Below are 19,581 nucleotides of genomic sequence, written 5' to 3' on the forward strand. Positions count from 1 at the left end.
ATTAAACCGGTCTAGCCCCTGGATTACGAAAGAAATTGTACGCCTAGGGCACAAGCTAAAGAAGGCAAGAAAGCGACAAATAGAACGAGCATCATTGTCTAGACTAGATAATATATCAGAGATGCGTCACACACTGAAAGCCAAATTGAAAAGTGCAAAGGAAAAATATTAAAGCGAGGCTTTGACAAACTTTCTCTTGACGACACCAAATAGGTTTTGGCAATATCTTTGACCGAAAAAAAGTCCAGTATCAAGCTTATCTATTAAGGGTGATGTTATAACCGACAAGAGGGAAATAGCAGACACGATGAATGATTACTTCTGTTGGGTGTACACGCGTGATAATGATGTTACCCCTGATTTCATCAGGGATGACACGTGTATCACTACAGGGGGTGCCTTATCGCTTCTGCTTAATCTTGATCTAAACAAGTCACCAGGCATTGACTCTGTACCTAACACCTTTCTGATAAGGTATGCTGAATGGAATTCCAAATACCTATGCCTGATCTTTAAATTACCTCTCCTGCGCACTGAACTTCCGAGTGATTGAAAGCACGCTAAGATCACTCCAGTACCAAAAACTGATGACCATTCGCTTGTGTCCTCGTTTAGGCCCATCTCCTTGCTATTATCTAGGGTCGAAATTCTAGAGCATATAGTATTCAAACATTTGTCTATGTTTGTCGAAAGAAATAACCTAATCACACCCCCTTCAGCACGGCTTTCGCAAAGGGTATTCTAGGGCAACCCAGCTTATTGAGACGTTTCATGACCTAGCAGCAGCGATCGATATGAATGGTGAAGTAGATGTTATATTATTGGATTTTGAGAAAGCTTTCAATCGTGTGAGTCACAAGAAATTATTAAGCTCAACCCAATTCTTAAGAATGAGAAATTGCATGGATAACTGCCTATCTTTCAATGAGGAGCCAATTTGTTGCCATTGATGGTGTCACCTCAAGTTCTGCCCCCGTAACATCGGGTGTGCCTCAAGGGTCAATTTTGGGGCCGTTGTTTTTTCTGTTATTTATTGATGATATTGTTCTAAATTTGCCCGTAAAAATAAAGCTCTTTTGTGGATGATTGTATACTATATCAGGGAATTTATAGTTACAGTGATCAAGAATCATTAAATAATGCACTAGCAATGCTACAAACGTTGTGTTAAAATTGGCAGATGACAATTAATTATAAAAAAACAGTAGCAATGCGAGCTACGCTTAAGAAACAGCCGCTTCTGTTCACCTATCACGTTAATGGCCATGCGTTATCCGAAGTCACTAAACACAAATATTTAGGAGTCATACTCACATAAGACCAAAAATGGAATGAACATATAGAATATATTCAATGAAAGGCAATGAAAAAGCTTGCCTATTTGCAAAGGAGGCTTGTGAATGCCACACCACACATTAAACTTCTCGCATACAAAACTTTCATTAGACCAGTATTAGAATATGCAGCTGCAGTGTGGGATCCCCTCACTGAGTCCAATATTAAAAAATTAGAAATCGTCCAAAGATTTGTTTTTATTTTCTGTCCGATTTGTTTTTATTTGTTATAGTTGGCGTTCTTCCCCTTCACTTCTACTAATTAAAGCGGATCTTGAAACACTACAGGAGAGAAGAACAATGGAGAGGCTGAAGCGTTTTTACCTCATTTTCCACAACAAAATTGGTATCAACAAAACAGTGCACATTAGACAAATAAGTGAATATGCTGTGCACTCACATCATTCAAAGAAAGTCAGATTACGTAAACCACACAGGCACATTCAGGTATTAATTTTTTCCAATAACTGCCCGTGCGTGGAATTGCCTATCACCCGATGCTGTACAGTGTCCAACAGTTGACTTATTTCTACATGCTCTCAATAACCACTAACAGTTTTTTTTTGTACAGTCATGCAGCCCAGAGTTACGCAATGCTTCCATTTTTTTAGTACATTTCAGTCAGCAAAGATATGCCATTGTTGTAATGTTTTTCTTTAGTTTTTTTGTAAATTAATACAAAAGTGTTGAATTGTAACCACTGTCAGTATGCTGTGTGATGTCAATTATGTTATTTTTTGTAGTAAACAGTTCTGTATGCCCATTCCTGCTTAAGACCTGGTAAACAGGTCAGCAGTATGTAATAAATAAATAATAAATAAAATAAATAAATCACTAGTAATATATCTAGCTGCCCTAAATAAAGAGCCTTGTGTGCATAAAAAGCTGTATTTAAATGCTGCTCGTTCATTTTCGTTTCATTCGTGGAAAAAAGAACCGCCAAACATTACTATAGAAAATGGCACAAGAGGTTCAAAAATTCGATTTTCACCTGGTTAAACTAGACTAGTCGTGCCATCTAGCAGGACCCAGCTGAACCAAGCATGCGTCAATTTCGTAGGTGATAGGTAAAAATTGTTCAATGGCCATTGTTGCTGCCGTGGCTCCCGCTACTTTCCCTCTGCTGCTACTATAGTGTTGGCGACCGCGAATTAAGGCTGGGCAACGTCGTGCATGGCAACAGTGACTTGAGATGTGCCATTGAGGCAGGTAATTTGAAGAGTGCTAACCTGATGCGGACCACTAAACCGCAATTTTATTTCAAAATAATTTCTTCCTTGACACATACATATCTAACAATACAAGGTTTCAGGAGCACTATATTTTAACAACCATCGTCAACTTAGGAGTTGCCTTTAAAGAAGTCCCTTTAAGACTGATGCTGTGTTTAGGTTCAACATTTGTAATAAACGTGGTATGTGACAGCATCGGCACCCATAAGAGAACACTCTTTAGTGTCGCGCCAAAATGAGACAGTCCTTGCACCATCTGATTGCAGGCACAGATGAACCAGTTTTCTGTATGATCAAGCTTCAAAGCTGCAATAATAATATCTGGGGTTTAACGCCCCAAAACCACAATATGATTATGAGAGACGCCGTAGTTGAAGGCTCCGAAAATTTCGACGATCTGGTGTTCTTTAACATGCACCGACTTCACAGAGCACACGGGCCTCTATCATTTCACTTCCATTGAAATACGACCGCTGCGGCTGTGATCGAATTCGTGACTCTTGGGCCAGCAGCCAAGCATCGTTATTACTACACCACCACGGCGGATTGCTTCAAAGCTGCATCGTTGCTGTTGGTGCATGTCTGCGCTTCTCATACTATTACTATGTTTTATTACATTGCTATGCTTAATACATAAAAATCAGATATGTTTGTGGTAGCTCATGCGCGTTATCGAATCTTAGCAACAGATTGATGGAGCGGGTTTGTAGCTTTTTTCCGATTACGGAGTAGGTAGCCTTTGGTCAGATACTCTGCAGAGATTGCTTCAATATTCATATTTCCGAAGCATTTATGTGCTATAATGGCTCAAACAGCCTGTGTTATCCCTTACTGTACTTACGTTTACAACCCAAGAAGAGCACACTCTCCTAGAAACTGCTCCCCATTCGGAAAAAAAAAAAAACTATATCCACATGCATATGTAACAGATGCTTGTGTGCGGCACTTTGCATATGCTACTGAACAAAATAATGCTGTTCTAGCAAATGAGTTACATTCGATCATCTGTGAACTGGTTATGCATTAAGATAGTTTCACAAGCGTTCAATCGGTGAAATAAAACTACCTCGATGCAATGGGTTGATATTGTAAGGTGCCAGTAGGCCCCAAAAGCAGAAAGTGTGAACGCCAGTATGCGAGCCATGGCATACATATATCACGCGATCATTGCTCAAAAATCTTAAAGATGTGATTGCACGATTGAAGTACTCTGCCGCGTCCAACATTGCTCGTGATTAAGATAAACATAAGTTCAATTCAGGTAACTAAATCAAGGTATTGCAGGCGCACTTCAATTCTTCTTTGTTGTTTGTTTGCTGGCATTCTTGTAACATTATAGCATACGTTGCTGGGCTTGCGAGCGGTGATGATGCAAGTGTGCCAGCTGAACCGCTTTATTTATTCGAACGATTCTAGTAAAATTCCCTGGTCACATTTCCCGACAATGTTTGTAGAGCAGCAGACACAACCCGCCGATAAGACAACATGTATTTTGCAGCTATTTTACTTATAACGTTACTGTGCATACAAATAATAATGCATATTTTACAATACAATAATCATGTTTATTGCTTATTGAAGACACTACAACAATTTTATGGCAACACCTGCTTCAAAGAATGGGAATACTGAGCGACTGTATAGCAACAAAGTGCAGCTGGTCTTCTACAGTTGACTTCACGATATTTATAGGATGTGGACAAGAAAATGGCTGTCTGGTTTTGTCCCGTGTAACCATACGGATACTTCCGATGCACACACCTCTGGAGTAGGTGGTGTGTAAAAGAGTTCGCTTGGGACACCATCACTGGGGCTATCACAGTTCAGTGCGCAACATCTCGTCAGGGCTGACAAGATGTTGCGCACTGAAGGGCTGACGGCATGTGTTTTGACATATTCTGTGCATATGAAGTGCATTTTGAAATGCACCAGGGGTTCGAAACTACCCTCTACTATCTTTACGAGGATCATGGCGTCGGTGGCTGCCATTGGTGTGCCCGTCACTTAGAACTGCGTAGTATTTTCAGTTGCAGCCACTGTGTTGTCAAGGCTTCACTTAGAAAGTCATTGACTCTGGCAAGTATTATATTTCGCACTGTGTGGTGAGAAACATGGGTGCGGAGTATTATTGAAAGAAAATAAGTTCGAAATGACTGGCACATCGTTTGCTGAGGTGTGAAGGAATGCACGTACAGCTTTGTGAACACTATCCAAATATTGTGCCTGCCGACTTGCCGAGCGTGCAAATACATGCACGAGCCATGGTTAGGATTCAGGAAAAACGAAACAAAGAAAGGCGAGTTCACGTACCGCACAGAATCATTTACTTTTGTAAGGGGGGAGGGTGTATCTATCTTCATGGCATATTCTCACCGACTTTGCGTGCGTGACCGGCACTGATAAAATTGTAGGTACTTTTTTTCTTTACCCGCGGGTAGTACAGAAACACCTGTTGCTCAGTAGACCCGAACGCTGCGCACGAATGAAGTGCTTGCCGCTTGTGCATGTGGCAAGGAGTACATGAACACAGTCGCTCACTCTTAGCTAGGCCATGCGAATGGCTGCGCTCTTTGGAGGCTTGGTGCATCCAAGGAATCTCACACGTACGAAAGCAAAAGTGGCCCAGGTATAAAGCAAGCTGACGCTCCTGCTTCGTGTCCATGTATTTTAGCTTCAATAGACGGCTACAAAAGCAGCAGTGGTGCTCTTAAGAGCGCAACCATCAACCAGCTAACGGTGAGACGTGACATGACTGTTCAAACCCTATTATCGCTTTGCACAACAAAAATGCTGCTTTCATGCACCTCTAAACAAAAGCCACTTGATTGTATTTACGTGCTGAAGCGTGATCAATAAGGCACGTGACAAAATTTCAAGCATACTTGGAAGCTGATTACATCACCATAGATTTATTATTTTCAAATTAAACATTTATTTCCGTCATATATAGTTTTACAGGTAAAGGGCAACAACAAAAAATTGGCCGATAGGCTTAGTTAACAGCAAAAGCCACAAAACGTCGAAATAACAAAAAAGCTGAGCAGCAGAAACAGAGGCAGAGAGCAGAGATGTGGCACTAAACACTGACCTTTATTTCGAAAAAAAAAACCTTTCTCTAAAGTCCGTACAACGCATGCACAGCTAACAAACCAATAGACCAAGCAAGCTAATCTAAGCAAATCACTTCTATACTAGAAACAAACATTCTTTCCCGGTGAGATAAACTGAAGCTGCACTAACACATTTGTCTGGACCCAGTTTCCAGATATGGAATGCCTCAATATTTTTTTGTTCACGCTGCATTTTAGCCTTACCCAAAATTGTCACCTTATCAAAGAAAGGCGTACACGACTTGCAGTGCAACGGCAAGTTACCACCAGTGCCTGAGGGTAAAAGATTTTCATGCTCCTTCAGCCGAACATTAACACATGAACCAGATTGTCCAACGTAAAACCTGTCATAACTTAACAGAGTGCCATACACCACACACGTGTAACACGCGCAGTATTTGCTCACATGTTTTATGTCGCACACACTGCTTATTGTACCAAGGTGCACAAACCTCTTGCGAAGACCGGCGAGTTTGCTGGGTGCAAACAGAACTGTGAGAAACGAAGAGGAGACCAGGACCCGATTATCTGGCTTCATCCAAGATGAACGGAACAACTGAGCTTGTGCCCGCCATCCCTCCTTTCTCGTTTATTTGCAACACACTCCCGCGGCTGCCAAACTCGCGGCAATGTTCTGGTTTACAGAAACAGAAGTTCAGGTGGACATGTGCGAACAAGATGCGAACAAGTGAAGGGGGGGGGGGGTGCTACACGGAGACGGTGCAGTGCTTTGCGGTGGCTCGTTTTATGAAGGGAGCCATGCATTCAAGCTATTGTGTTTAGATGACTTCGCAATGACGTTGTTTGATATCTTTAATGTTTCGTCTCGAGACCCGGTGCGCTTGCTTCTCTTCTTAGCGCTGCAGGTCGCACCGACACGATGCCGCAACTCACACTGATGGCTTTTGCGCTTCTTACGTCGCTTCTCATAGTATGACTTTCGTCTGATCTTGTACATTTGGAAAGTTTCCTGATAACCTTCGTTATCCTTGAGCTGTTGTTGGCATTTCATGTCAAGCTTCTGCAGGCGCTGCACTAATATGATCCGCTTGATCACTTCGAGTGTCAGCTGGTCTTGATAGTGTGCCTGGCTCGCAGGTGCTTCCGAGCTGAATGAAGACTTCAAAATCCGCACCGATTCTTCTTCCTCACTTGACGAGGACGATGATGGCGCTGATGGATCTTCCTTCCTTTGGGCGGCGACCTCGCCAAGAATGGCAATTTCTGCAACTTTCGAGGATAGCAGAGGTTCGCCCACGTGTGCTGTTGCTTGTGGTACGGTGTTGGTGTCCATTATGGCATCTCAGACCACGGTGTGCAATGAGCTTACGCTTATGAGTGCGAGATTCTCAGGCATGGTGGCATATTCGGTGGCATCATTTCATGAATCTTCCCACAACTTGTCCATCACAGTGTGTCCCGCTTCGCCAGAGTCCTTGTTTGTGCCGAATCCCTGCATGATGCGCATGGCGTAGTTCTGGATATGTGGCGTGCGGCACTCATACATTAAACACAGGTCTCTGGCATAAGGCGCTATCTCTTTGTGGTATTTGGCAGCGTTGTAGGTGGCCATGGGGTCCATGTACTTGGTTGAGTGAAGCTCGTAGCAGCACTGCTGCTCGCCGTACTGATCATCGACTTGCTTAGACTGGGTAGAGACGCTACCGCCAGGATCGGGCTTGAGCAGCATGTAGGGCGAGTAGTAGGGTTCCGCGCGTTGTACCTGAAGCTCTCAGTGAGCAAACAATAAAGATTATATCATTGCTACTACAACTCGCAGTAGCTGTCTGACTTCGGTAGTTCTCAACCAATTTCACACCAACTGCAGTGTAAATTGCCAGCGACTAAATCAGGGTGTCTACCAATTTGATATTTCTAAATTCCCTGACTTTTCCAGGTTTTCCATGATGACTAAAAGCGAAATCCGTGACTGCCACATCTGCTTGAAAAACTCTGTGCACTGGAAACAAACCCTCTAGTGGTAAAAATAAAATCACTCACTCTATTAAAAATAGTAAAATATTTACCAGACGCACTCAGCATGTTCTGAGCTTGTGCAGTAAATGCAAAAAGCCGCATAAACAAAACTATCTTAGCAAGTTTGGTTGGTTTCATAGATAATTGATGACAAAAAAGTTTTGGGTAATCTGAATATTTTTTTGCTTACATCAATTAACTGAAAATACAATAGGCAAAATCTATGAACGGCAAAAGTGGCCAAGGCAGTCTAGCAAATATGAAACAAATGTCAAAGCTAGCCAAGCGAATCCAGTGATTGCACATGTCCGCGCATGCCGAGCAGCAATGGACGTTTCGTTATGGTGGCTAGAAGGGGAGGTGTCAGCATGCATCGTCTCGGTCGTGCCTTGAAAGGAGGCATGCTTGTATTTCATTCCGCCGCAGGGCGGTGCGCACTTTGGTTTTGCACTTTGGTCAGTCCAGAGCACCCACCAGCCGCACTAGCTGATGGGTGCTTCTTAGTCATTTGCTCGTGTTCTCCCAACGTCTGCGGTGTGCCTATTTGAACTTGTTCGGGACAATACGCACCAATGTGACCATGCCACAGTGATGTGTAAACTGCAAAGACACTGCTTTGCACATGAATGCAACGTGGGGTATGTTTCAGCCTGCAAACAAGGGAAGAAAGCGTCTCTCTTCGCTGCTCTCGTCGTTGATGAACAGCGCAAGACCTGGAAGCGTGCGATTCCTCGCGCTGACAAGCCACTGCAAAAGAACTGCGTTGTTTGCGAGGCTCATTTCGACAAAATATTCATCGTCCATAGCTACAATAGCCATGTGGAACACTACTATGGCACTGGCTTTACCAAGGCTAGTTCTGCATTTGTCGCTATAATAATAGACCTCATCGATGCCGCAACATTAGGATACTCAAAGTGAGGTTTAAGACCAGAAAGTAAAGAAGTAGCAAGCATCAAATGCTTTTTAAAGTTCTTAGCAACTTGTGAAAAAGCTGTAGCTGAGCAGGGTGAGTTCCTGTGCGAATTTACTGCCGAAGAACTCCGTGCTTCTCTTACCAGCACATTTTCTATCCTGCACTATGTCACAAAAACCTTGGGCTACGAGTACTTGATGACATCTCGCCTCCGCCAAGATGCACTTGAAAATCTTTTCGGTATCTTGAGGCAAATGTCTGGCTCCAATGACCACCCTACGTTGACATAATTTTTTGTCTCAGTTTTTACACCTTGTCACGGTCACCCTCCAGTGTAAACATACCATCTGGAGTTCTGAGCAGCCTTCTATGTGCGGGTGCCCACAATAATTCAATGAAACTGCAGAATAAGCTGGATGAGCTCCTAGATGTGGGTCGTCTCAACGAGGTTCAAGAGATGACTGTTGCTTGTGAAGCCCTCCCTGAGCACACTGATCTCTGACGCAAAGGCAACTCGCACAACACTAATTACGTCAGTGGTTATGTGGCCCAGAAGATGTTGAAAAAGACGAAGTGCAACGAATGTAGCAGGCTGTTGCTTTACTCGGAGGATTCCAGCTTGCTTCAGGCAGAATGATGCCTCACTTTTTAAGTTACAAACACACTCCGCACGCCGCTCACCACTTGCGAGAGGCCGCTTTTCTCTCTTTCTCCCGCCGAGCGTCGTGAAATTTCGGCCGCCGACCGAATCGCTCGCTGGGCTATTTTCCCTGCTGCCGCCGGCTCCTGCACAAGCAAACCACCAATGAGCACCTGTTTTTCCTCTCTTCCTCCTCACATTGGCGGCGCCTCCTCACTCATCCCTTTTCCTCTCTCCGTCTGTCAAGACAAGCCGCGAGCAGGCATTGAGCAGGCGGGCGCGCGTTTCGACAAGTCCATTCCTGTCTCACTTTTCTTGCGGCTCCGCCAATGCAGAGAGCATGCGGCTGGCTGCCGAGCGAAGGCACCGACGGGCGGGATCGTGCTACAGTGTATTAGAAGAGGGCAGTGGGCTTACTCCACAGCTACTCTGACGCTTTTGGCATCACATAAGAGAGATGGCGCCACAGGCATCTTCAATGGAAGCTTCACCTGCAGAAGCTGCTCGCCGATGGCTGCTCGTAAAAGTTGGAACATGCATTTATTCCATATTTGTAATAAACTTGCATGCTTTGACTGCCCTCTGATTATATTAAGGGCTTCTGGTGCTCTTGCTTTACAGTGTTTTCCTTTTCTTTTGCAATACAGCTTCCTAAAAATTAGTCCGATGGCAGCCGGCGCAGTCTGTGCATTCTCCTTTCTAGTGCGACGCAGCTAACGTTTTTTGTGTGTGTGTGTGGGTTTCGGAGGGTGTGTGCTCGAGTTAGTAGAGTATTCCTGATAAGCACTATATTTGTTCAAACCACATCGTGTTTCCTCGAATATAACACCTCGTCGAAAAGGATGATGTATCCCACAAATTATATGGTTTGATACAGTGACCAAATGTACGGTTCATGCTGTGTAGACCGAACCTAAATAGAATTCGCAACAAGATTGTGCCCGCCCTTTCACGACATAATTAGAAAACAGTGCACGTTCACTTCCCAGAAAAGCTTTGACATGCAGGTGTGCTGTCTGCGTTTGCGCCTTTTTATAAAGTGAAACTGTAGTGCTTAAATAATTTTTGTTCTGCTTCAGCTGTAGATCATTACACAACAGTTTTCTGGGAGTTATTAATAATCATAATTATGTAGATACACATATGTTAGACATATGTAGAGCGACATAGTGAAAAACTAAATAAAGATACACACGAAGCTTCTGCTCCTGACATGAAGCTCTTATTTGCAAGAACTGAAGTACACCATCTAGCCACTGATTTACACACCTTATTCACTTCATGTGTGACAGCTCATCTTCAGCTGCTTGGCCCTCTGCCGCTTCCCTGCCTAATTGTCAGTGTTCAGTCCTTTCAAATTGAATGAAGACGTGTGACAACGTAAAAAGTAATTACTTTTGCTTTAAGGGCAGCTGCGTGCACACTGCAACCAACTTCAATCGAGAGTCTGCGCTGAACAATTGCCAGTATGTCCATGATGCTGTCAAAGTGTACCTTACTCTGGCAAAAACATTCTGTGAAAATATCCTCGAGCTTTTTCACGAAGCTGTACAGCTGACTTGAGGGATGAAGGAGGCCTCCTCAGTCACAAAAGTTGGTCAGCCGAACAAGTTGAAAACAGCCCCGGCGTGGATAATGGGTGAGGTATGTGCACTTTTTTTTCATCGATAATATTCACAGACGCGGTTGCAAGTGGAGTTCGCAAGCTGCGTTGGTGTCTTCCAGAAGCTTGTCCGCTCTGTGCTGGTTCCTCTCGCATTCTTTCGGCCCGTTTTTATCCTTCAGGATGTCAAACAATGACAGGTCCTGCTTACTCTTCACGAACACGTTGCCTGTTAAGACACTCGAGCGCCTAACAGTGGTTTTGCCGTTGTCGCAGCATGGTTACACTATGCACTGTAAAGCATACTGTCATCTTGTATGGTGCGTAACGCTCAAAGCTGACGGCAAAAACTCGGCGCAACAATGTCCACAGCCACACAACGTGGCTCAAACTCAAACTCTGTTGCTCTGCAGGACTTGACCGGCCCACAACCGGCTCAGCTACAACGTCCCTCCCAAAATTCTTCCATTGATGGCGATGCCAGCGCCGCTGGTCCTGCGACCAGAGAACCACAAACGTGCGACATTTCTGGAGCCACCCCTCTGCATACCCTCCGCCGGAGAGTGAGCCCACTACCCCCTTCTAATTCACTGTAACCGTGCCGCGGCATGCTTCCCGCCAGTGTGTCTGTACACTTAGATAGACAGAGGGAGCTCCTATACCCGTCCAAGTTTTTAACAGACCTGATTAAAGCTATGGAAGATGCACTTGCATGTTTTAGCTTCAAGAAAATGAAAGGGAATAGCATAACGGACCTTATCTCTTGCCTGTCTGTGAATAGGTTAAATATTGTCGGCTGTGAACAACACAAACTGGAAGTGACAAGTCGGATCATCAGCGTTTTTAGACTGACCAGAATGTATCTTCTTGTTGCTGAAGCAAATGTGTCCAACCAAAAACAAAATTAAAAAGACAAAGTTCTTGAAGTTGAGACGTACACCACTTGACTGTCATATCGTTAACACGCTCAGCAAACAAGGTGTTATTTTATGCAACTGTGCATTACTCACACTGTGTTGTATTTCGTGCTTTTAGTATTATCTTGTTGCGGCGGCTGCATTTCCGATGGAGGCGGAAATGTTGTAGGCCCGTGTACTCAGATTTGGGTGCACGTTAAAGAACCCCAGGTGGTCAAAATTTCCGGAGCCCTCCACTACGGCGTCTCTCATAATCATATAGTGGTTTTGGGACGTTAAACCCCACATATCAATCAATCAATCAGTATTATCTTGTTCACATTGTTACAAATCTCCCATTAACAAATTTGATGTCACTGTCTGGCTGTGTTTCACATACCCCAGTTACTCGAATCTAACGCGCACATTTTTTCCGGTTAAGCGAGTTCATAAATCGCATGCGCGTTACAATCGAGTACGAAAAAAATTAATACGGTCATTCTATTGCCATCGGCATTTCTAAAATGGCCGCCCCCTACGTGCGTCGGCATGGCGCATCGGCCATTTCTGCCTATGTGTTTCCCATGTGCAGCACTTCGTATGTGTGCTGAGGAGTTTGTCATCTTGTAGTGCGTCAGCATCGACGGTATGGAAAGGCCGACCCTAAAAACTCGACGAATGCACCACGATGCCGCTTTTCAAAGAAAAGTCAGCGCGTGTGCCGAAACGGACGGAAATTGGGCCGCATCGCGGTCCTTCAGAATTCCCGAAACGTGCGTGCAGGACTGGCGGAAACAAAAGCAGAAGATTGTCAACAGCAAAGATTCACGCAAAGGCTTCATTGGACCACAGCAGGGTCGGTTCCTGCAAACTGAAGAGCTGCTCGGCGAGTATGTGATTAAGCAGTGAGCGGCACAGCGGCCCGTGACGACATAACTGCTCCAAGTGCAGGCTATGCAGTTAGGCTTAGAAAAAGGGCTAATGTGCAGCCAGTTGAAAACGAGCAGGTGCAGGCTAACTAACTTCATGAAGAGGAAAGGCTTTTCCCTCCGAAGGCGAACAGGCATATGCGAAAAGTTTCCGAAGGAGTTCGATGAAAAGCTTCACAGTTTTCAGAGGTTCGTCCTAAACTTGCGGCACAACAATGGCTACATGCTTGGGAAAATCGGGAATGCCGATTAGACGCCTCTTAACTTCGACATGCCTGGCACCACAACCGTCGAGAAGAATGGGGCGAAGCAAGTTCGCGTGCCGACATCGGGCCACGGTAAAACTATAGTGATGGCAATGCTCCGTTGCACGTCAGATAGGCACAAGCTTTTCCCTTAACTCATATTTCAACGGAAGACGCTCTCGAAAGGAGTCGTTTTCCCGAGTGGTGTGATCGTGCGGGCCAACGAGAAAAATGGGTGTGCGTTGCAATCGATGTCTTACTTTCTTTTTTCGTCGTGGAAACGGGGTGCGCATTACAATCGAGGGCGTGGTAGAATAAAGTAAATACGGTATGCAGAAATCAATTTTTTCATGAACTTGTTTGTGGCTGCACCTATGTTTGCAAAGAAAATCTGAATGTCTTTGTATATGTATGCCTACTGTGGCATTGTATATCTACTGTTTTTTTGGTTAGCTTATTCACTTGCTATAGCTGAGTTTTCTATGCTGATACCTCTACAGTCGAACTTCGCTACGACTAACGCTGCTTTCAACGAAATTTCTGCTACAATGAAAAATTCACGATTCCCAGTTAGCAGTCCATAGGAGTCAATGCATAAATACTGCCGCCACAACGAACGCTTTTTCTTCGATTGTCCCGCTTCAACGAAATTCTACGATGCAATTCCAGGCTCAGACGCTTATTTTTATGCACCAAACCCAATCTAACATTTCGATGCATTTTCAGAGCCTGAAAATGGGTCAATCAAGTTTAAAACACTCGTTGGCACCACCAGAAACCGCCGCTTTTCAACAAGCATGGGCGCCGCCATTGCTCAATAGCGATGGCAATGCGACTGCCCTGCTTTTGCCACTGGCTTGCTTTGAGCCGCAGATGATCCAAAGCTGAAGCTCAGTCGCTCAGTTCATGGTTTTCGTCACGCAGCTGCAGGGTGCAACTGCAAAACGATGACTTTTTCGATTCCAATGCTTATCATTATGTTCGCGCTTGGCCAGTGTGGCTACTAATCAGAGCGGCTGTTCGTCCGCATTATCAACAACATCAGCTAACCGCGAGTGATGGATGATAAGGATGGCATAGAATAATGCAAAAGTCGCCGCTCCACGATACCCTGCCTCCATCTCGGCCTGGTCGGATACTTTTGACGGCGGACGGCTGCTGGTGTTAACATGTTAATGCAACTGTTTGGTTTGTTCACGAAGGTAGTTTTAGGCATTGTTTCAGCATATTTTTCACCACAGCGTCACTATGCATGGGCAACAATCATGACGCGACATTGCTGGGAAAGAATAGGACCAGCGGACATTTTTTTGAATTTTGAGAACAAACGTTCCTTTGTTTTGCTAGCTCATATAAGCTATATATAGGTATATTTTTTTCTAATTTCACTACAACGAAATTTTCGCAACAACAAAATTTTTTCTGTTTTCCATCAGTTTCATTGTAGTGGGGTTCGACTGTACCTGCATTGGGATGTCATGGAGAACATCGCGGAATCAAAGTAAAAACGGCACGGACGTTGTTTTCATGTCAAACTAACAGCAAGTCATTTATTTCCTTCTTCCAAGCTTCGAGCTACGGGCGGGTGACAAATGTAGCTGATATACAGTTAAACCTGGATATAATGAAATTGACAAATTCCTGAAAAAAATTCGTTATAAAAAGGATTTCGTTTATATGCAGGTTTCGTAGAACTGTTAAAAAATAAAGCACAAATTTACCAAAAGGGGAACTGAAGGCAGATATAACCCAATACACTCATTTTACAGTAGAAAACTGCGTTGTTATTGTGGTGGGAATTAAATGGCCAGCCTCGGCGGGTTTTTGCCGTCGCCACCATGTTCTGCAACAAGTCCAAATTGATAACATGCCCCCGCGCATCGCAACTTTCATGAGCAGCTAAGAATGTGCGACCGCTGCGGAAGCAGAAATGAAAAGAGTCTGCCATTTTTACCACTTGGAAAGTGCACAAGGTAACATCTCCCGCCTGATAGAGCTGCCATCGAATGCTCAAACAGAAAGTAAACCACCCGCCTTAAACGAGCATGAAACTATGTAGAGAGGGGTGGGGGGGGGGGGGGGGGGGGGGAGAATCGCTGAAGTAGAAATAATGCTTGGGTTTAAGAGCGGTCGCGACCTCTGGCGCACTTGCTATCTTGGCGAGTATTCGAGTATCAGTGCGGTTTCAACGTTTCAATGCGAAGGGACTGTATGAAAAGAGCATTTCTTCCTGGAGCGGCCGTATTTGCTCACACCAGCGTTTTGTAGAAGTTCCGCGATAACGGATGCAAAAGAGTTGGCTGCCAGCCTTACTTCTTATAGCATTACAATTTTTAAAGACGATAGTCTTTCTTGGGGACCTTCAACGCAATAATTTTGGTCTGTCTGTCTGTCTGTCCATCTGTCTGTATGTCTGTCTGCCTGTACATTTGTCTGTTCGTACATCATTAACAGTACCCTTAATGACACTAATGTGACCACACGATACTCCAAGCGGCCGACCCTATCCGCAGCGTCGAGCCATATTGCTCAAGGTTCAGCGTTCACCCTACCAGCAGTGGCTGATGACAGATGATGGCAAACAGCTTGGATTCCCATCGGCTTCCTTTATCATTGGTCAATGCCCGGACAGCGGGACAGAAAAGGGCATAACCTACAAGCAAAATATGGGCGAGATGGTACCGAAAGCCTCAAATCGTTTTTTTTAAGTGTGCGTTTTTTTTAGTTGCTTGCCCTTCTCAATAATTAGAACGACACAAAAGTTTGGGAAAATACCTGTGATATTTAACATGGAGGCCAAGGGCTTTCCTAACACATTCCGTGGTTGCTGGCCAATGTTCACAGAATTAGCCTGTTCATCAAGCTTACTTACTTTTGTGTATTACTATATACTATTTGATAGAAATTTGTGGCATGCGAGCACGTACAAGAGGCAAAAAAGTAAAGCGGTAAAAACAGATGTGTCCGTTTCTTTGGTCACTTTGTCGTGAAGTCGGACAAACAGCTACCATAGCCACGGACTCTCATTTGTTCCGGTCATTAATTCAGTTCGCACTGGGTTCTCTACGGAATACCTCTTTTTTTTTTTTTTTTTTTTCATCCAAAGGACTGAAGTGTACCAGCAAGTTCACAGTGTGGCGTTTAAACTGCACACTTTTTATCGTGTGCGCATCGTTTGGCCCATGCAGACAGCGCTTAAGAAAACTAGTTTACCAAAAAAACCAGACAGGCAATTTTCAGAAGCCCACAAACAGGAACGGCTGTAAAGCACTTACGTAACAGTACAAAAGTCATCAAAAATATTGCAAATAATTTAGCTTTTAAGCAAGTACACACGCATGCACCGTTTATGCTCGCTTCCACATTCCACTGCGTGTTACGTGTATGACTGCGCGCCATCTTCACCTCGTTCGCACATTGGATGGATGTCACGGGTGTCACAGCTGTGCAGCGACGAGCTGTTTATTCAAGTTGAAATAGGAGGTGAGTAAATATCAGCAGTACTTGAATTTGCCTTTGTTCTCCCAGTGCCATATGTGAATTGGCGGTCAGGTTTACGGGGCGAAAAAGCGCATTTATTAAGAAGTGGGCACTGCGTAGTCTTAGCTGTAGTCCTAGCTCATCTCGCCGAGATTGCACATGGTGTAGTTACAGTCACTTGTTACAAGTAAAAACCGGACATACTCGAAATGTTATTCGGTACAGTGTTCGAGCACCGATTCAATTCAGCGTATTTTTTAAATTAGTGATGCACTGTTTTCAGAGAAAAATTGAAATTAACTAAAACGACCCGGTACAAAGGACGGGCGCCCAGCCGCCGGTTGTGTATGTTAATTGATGCGTGGTGCGCGGCCATTTCTTGTTCCCTTCTGGCGGGACTGCCTGTCGCTGACGATGAGTGCATCTCGCTAATGCACCAAGCGATTTAGGGTTGGTGCCAGTGCTTTATTAATTCGAAATTGCAAACTTGTGCGTGGGGTCATACTTGAAAGGTAAAATAGATATGCAAGCTGGTGCCGAATGCGAGAAAGTCATTTGCATCTACCATCCAAATTCGGCTGCGCCTGTATTTTTTCTTTTACGTAATGCTTTGATGCACTGAGGTTCCTCGGTATTATTGGGTCTACATTAGTGTAATTCTACTTTCTACTTTTGAAAAAAAAAAAAACATGTGATGCAATTTTAGCTTCAGCAACTTCGGGAATTCAATGATCGATATTGAGAAAATTGTCATTTCAGATGTTGGCACAGTTTAAGAGTTATGGTTAGTCAATAAGTACGCAATGTTGGCAAGTGATGTTATTCTGATTGTAATGCATTTCTTGAGAATTTCCATTGTATAATCTGTCGCAAATGATCTATCATCAGCTTAATGTATCTTTAATTACGTATATCTGTTCTATTTTCTTGCATGAAGTAAAAGCCACTTGTCAGACTATTAATTACACAAAATCACATGATTCTTTCAGTTGTGCAACAGCAACTTTATGAAATTTACACCAAAAAATGCTGTTTACAGGAAATAATCAGGCGTAAATACTTATAGGGTTTGGCCAATTTTAATCCCAATTTTCTACAACGAAAGCATACTTTTCCAAGTCCTACAAGTACTTCGTCGAATATGCAATGAACATTTTGTTGCATTGATGCTGTTTTGTTATGGCAAGATTATCCTTCTACTGGCACCACAACCACTGGATATAGTAGAGACTTCTTCAAAGCTTCTAAACATGTGCTACATTTATCAACTTTGTAATTTATGTATTGGTTTTTTTACAGGTCAGCTATTTGTTCCTAAAAAATGTCAGCAGTGCTGAATACGCTGTGCACACAAAGCTCCATCATATTGTACTAATGTAGTTACAAAGAAGTACTGCTGGGCTGCTGAGAATAATTTTTCATTTAAAAGCCTGCAAATGTGCTTCTGCTTGGCGAGCATCAACAGAAAACAAATAAATTGGTTTTGCTTCACCTTTTATTCGAAACATCCTAATGACTTTTTGTTATGTAGACTTCTCAATGCTGTGTTATTTTGGTTGCTGTTCTTTAGAAAATGTTTCACTGATGTTTGTTTGAAAACTTGACCTATTAATACAATTTATCTAGTTTACATATGCTGCCCTCCTGAAAAAAGCAAACTTCTGCCAAGTGGAGCAAGATTGAGAATTGAAACAGTTTCACTGCCACCATATTCACCACTTGAATGTTGTATAATCTTATTTCCTGTTCTATCAGCTTGCTGAATTGTGGGAGCCAGAGCACATAACCAATTTACTCATTTAAACAGTCAGCTTCATGACTAAGCGGCAGGACTGCTCAATAATGAGTATTGAAATAAAATAAAGCATTGACAACAGAAGCTACTCAACAAAAATAACCTTTGTAAATAAAGGTGCATTGACTACCTCAGTAATGTTTATAAATATAAAGATACGTATATACAAGAAAAAAACAAGGACACTAAACAGCGCTTCTGCACCAATGCTGCTTCCAGAATGCTATCAGTGAAAAAAACTGCCTTTTCTTCAATTGAGAGAATATATGTTCTGAAATGTACGAGGATAAAGAGATTTTTTTAATTGTTTGTCTTCATTTTTTCACATTGATGGGGATCTCTCATGGCTGCACACTACTTTAGTAATAAAAATGCATCATGCAATCCAACCAGTACTTTCTTCTCGTCTATGCAAGTGCTGTCATCCTCATAATCATGCATAACCAATCAGTTTCCCAAGAAATTTTCCTACTGTGTGTTTTGTTGAAAATTGATGAAAGCCGTCGCCTAAGAGATGGCTTATTAAAGGAGAGGATCTCATGTATTTTTCTTCCCCCTTTCCAGATGAGACATACCCTGTTCATCAAAACTGACGCAGCTGTTTCAGACGTAACAAAAGGATGGCTCGTGTTTGCTTCAGGTCAAGAAGGTGCACCTATGCGAGAAGGCATGCGGCTACGATAGATGACTTCAAGAGAAGCCTTCAGAATCACAAGAGTTTGCGAAATGGAAAAATGGCATATTGCCTTCTACATAATACGTGTAAAACAAACCTTAAGCACTAAAAATATTTCTCTTGTTACTTCTCGTGGGTGGGGGGGAAGGGGGCATGAAAAATCGAGAAAAAAGTAGCCAGGGAATGAAAGTGTAGTCAAGACAAAAAATTAAAATAAGTGAGCCAGAAATTGCATAGGCCAAAATGCTTGGCTTCCATGCCAAGAACATGCTTGGCTATTGCATGGTATTCCAACGCAGTGACAACCATGGAAAGGGGTGTTTCCAATGATTTTCCAAACACGACCTTCCTTTGCTTGGCCAACGGTAGGCTTGTCACATTGCATTCATTGTTTTGCCCTTGCGGCGAAACTGACGTTTGTTATTTTCAGACGACCGTGTCGTTACCACCGAGGGGATGTTAGATTAGGCACTGATGGAAACTCTCCGAGACCACGGCGACAACAGATCTTCTGCGAAGCTTGACTCGTCACACGCTTCCATCTTGCGCCGCGACGAGTTGGCAGGCTGGTAGCTTTTGCGATTAGCCGATTAGTTTTGGGAAGGCGACGGCACTTTGTATGCAATGCAATGAATGCGATAGCAAAAAATTGTAATGCCATAAGAACTAAGGCTAGCAGCCAACGTTTTTGCATCCAATATCGCAAAACTCCTACAAAACGTTGGTGTGAGCAAATACGGTCACTCAG

At 43.5% G+C, this 19,581-nt stretch overlaps 1 protein-coding gene across 3 annotated transcripts in view; it reads right to left on the reverse strand.

The window, feature by feature from the left end:
• LOC119181528 (uncharacterized) overlaps positions 1–19,581 on the reverse strand; it is a 137,473-nt gene that overhangs the window by 2,552 nt on the left and 115,340 nt on the right. The gene's annotated exons all lie outside the window — the stretch shown is intronic.

Source organism: Rhipicephalus microplus, unplaced genomic scaffold (genome assembly GCF_043290135.1).
Source record: "Rhipicephalus microplus isolate Deutch F79 unplaced genomic scaffold, USDA_Rmic scaffold_17, whole genome shotgun sequence".
Taxonomy (NCBI): domain Eukaryota; kingdom Metazoa; phylum Arthropoda; class Arachnida; order Ixodida; family Ixodidae; genus Rhipicephalus; species Rhipicephalus microplus.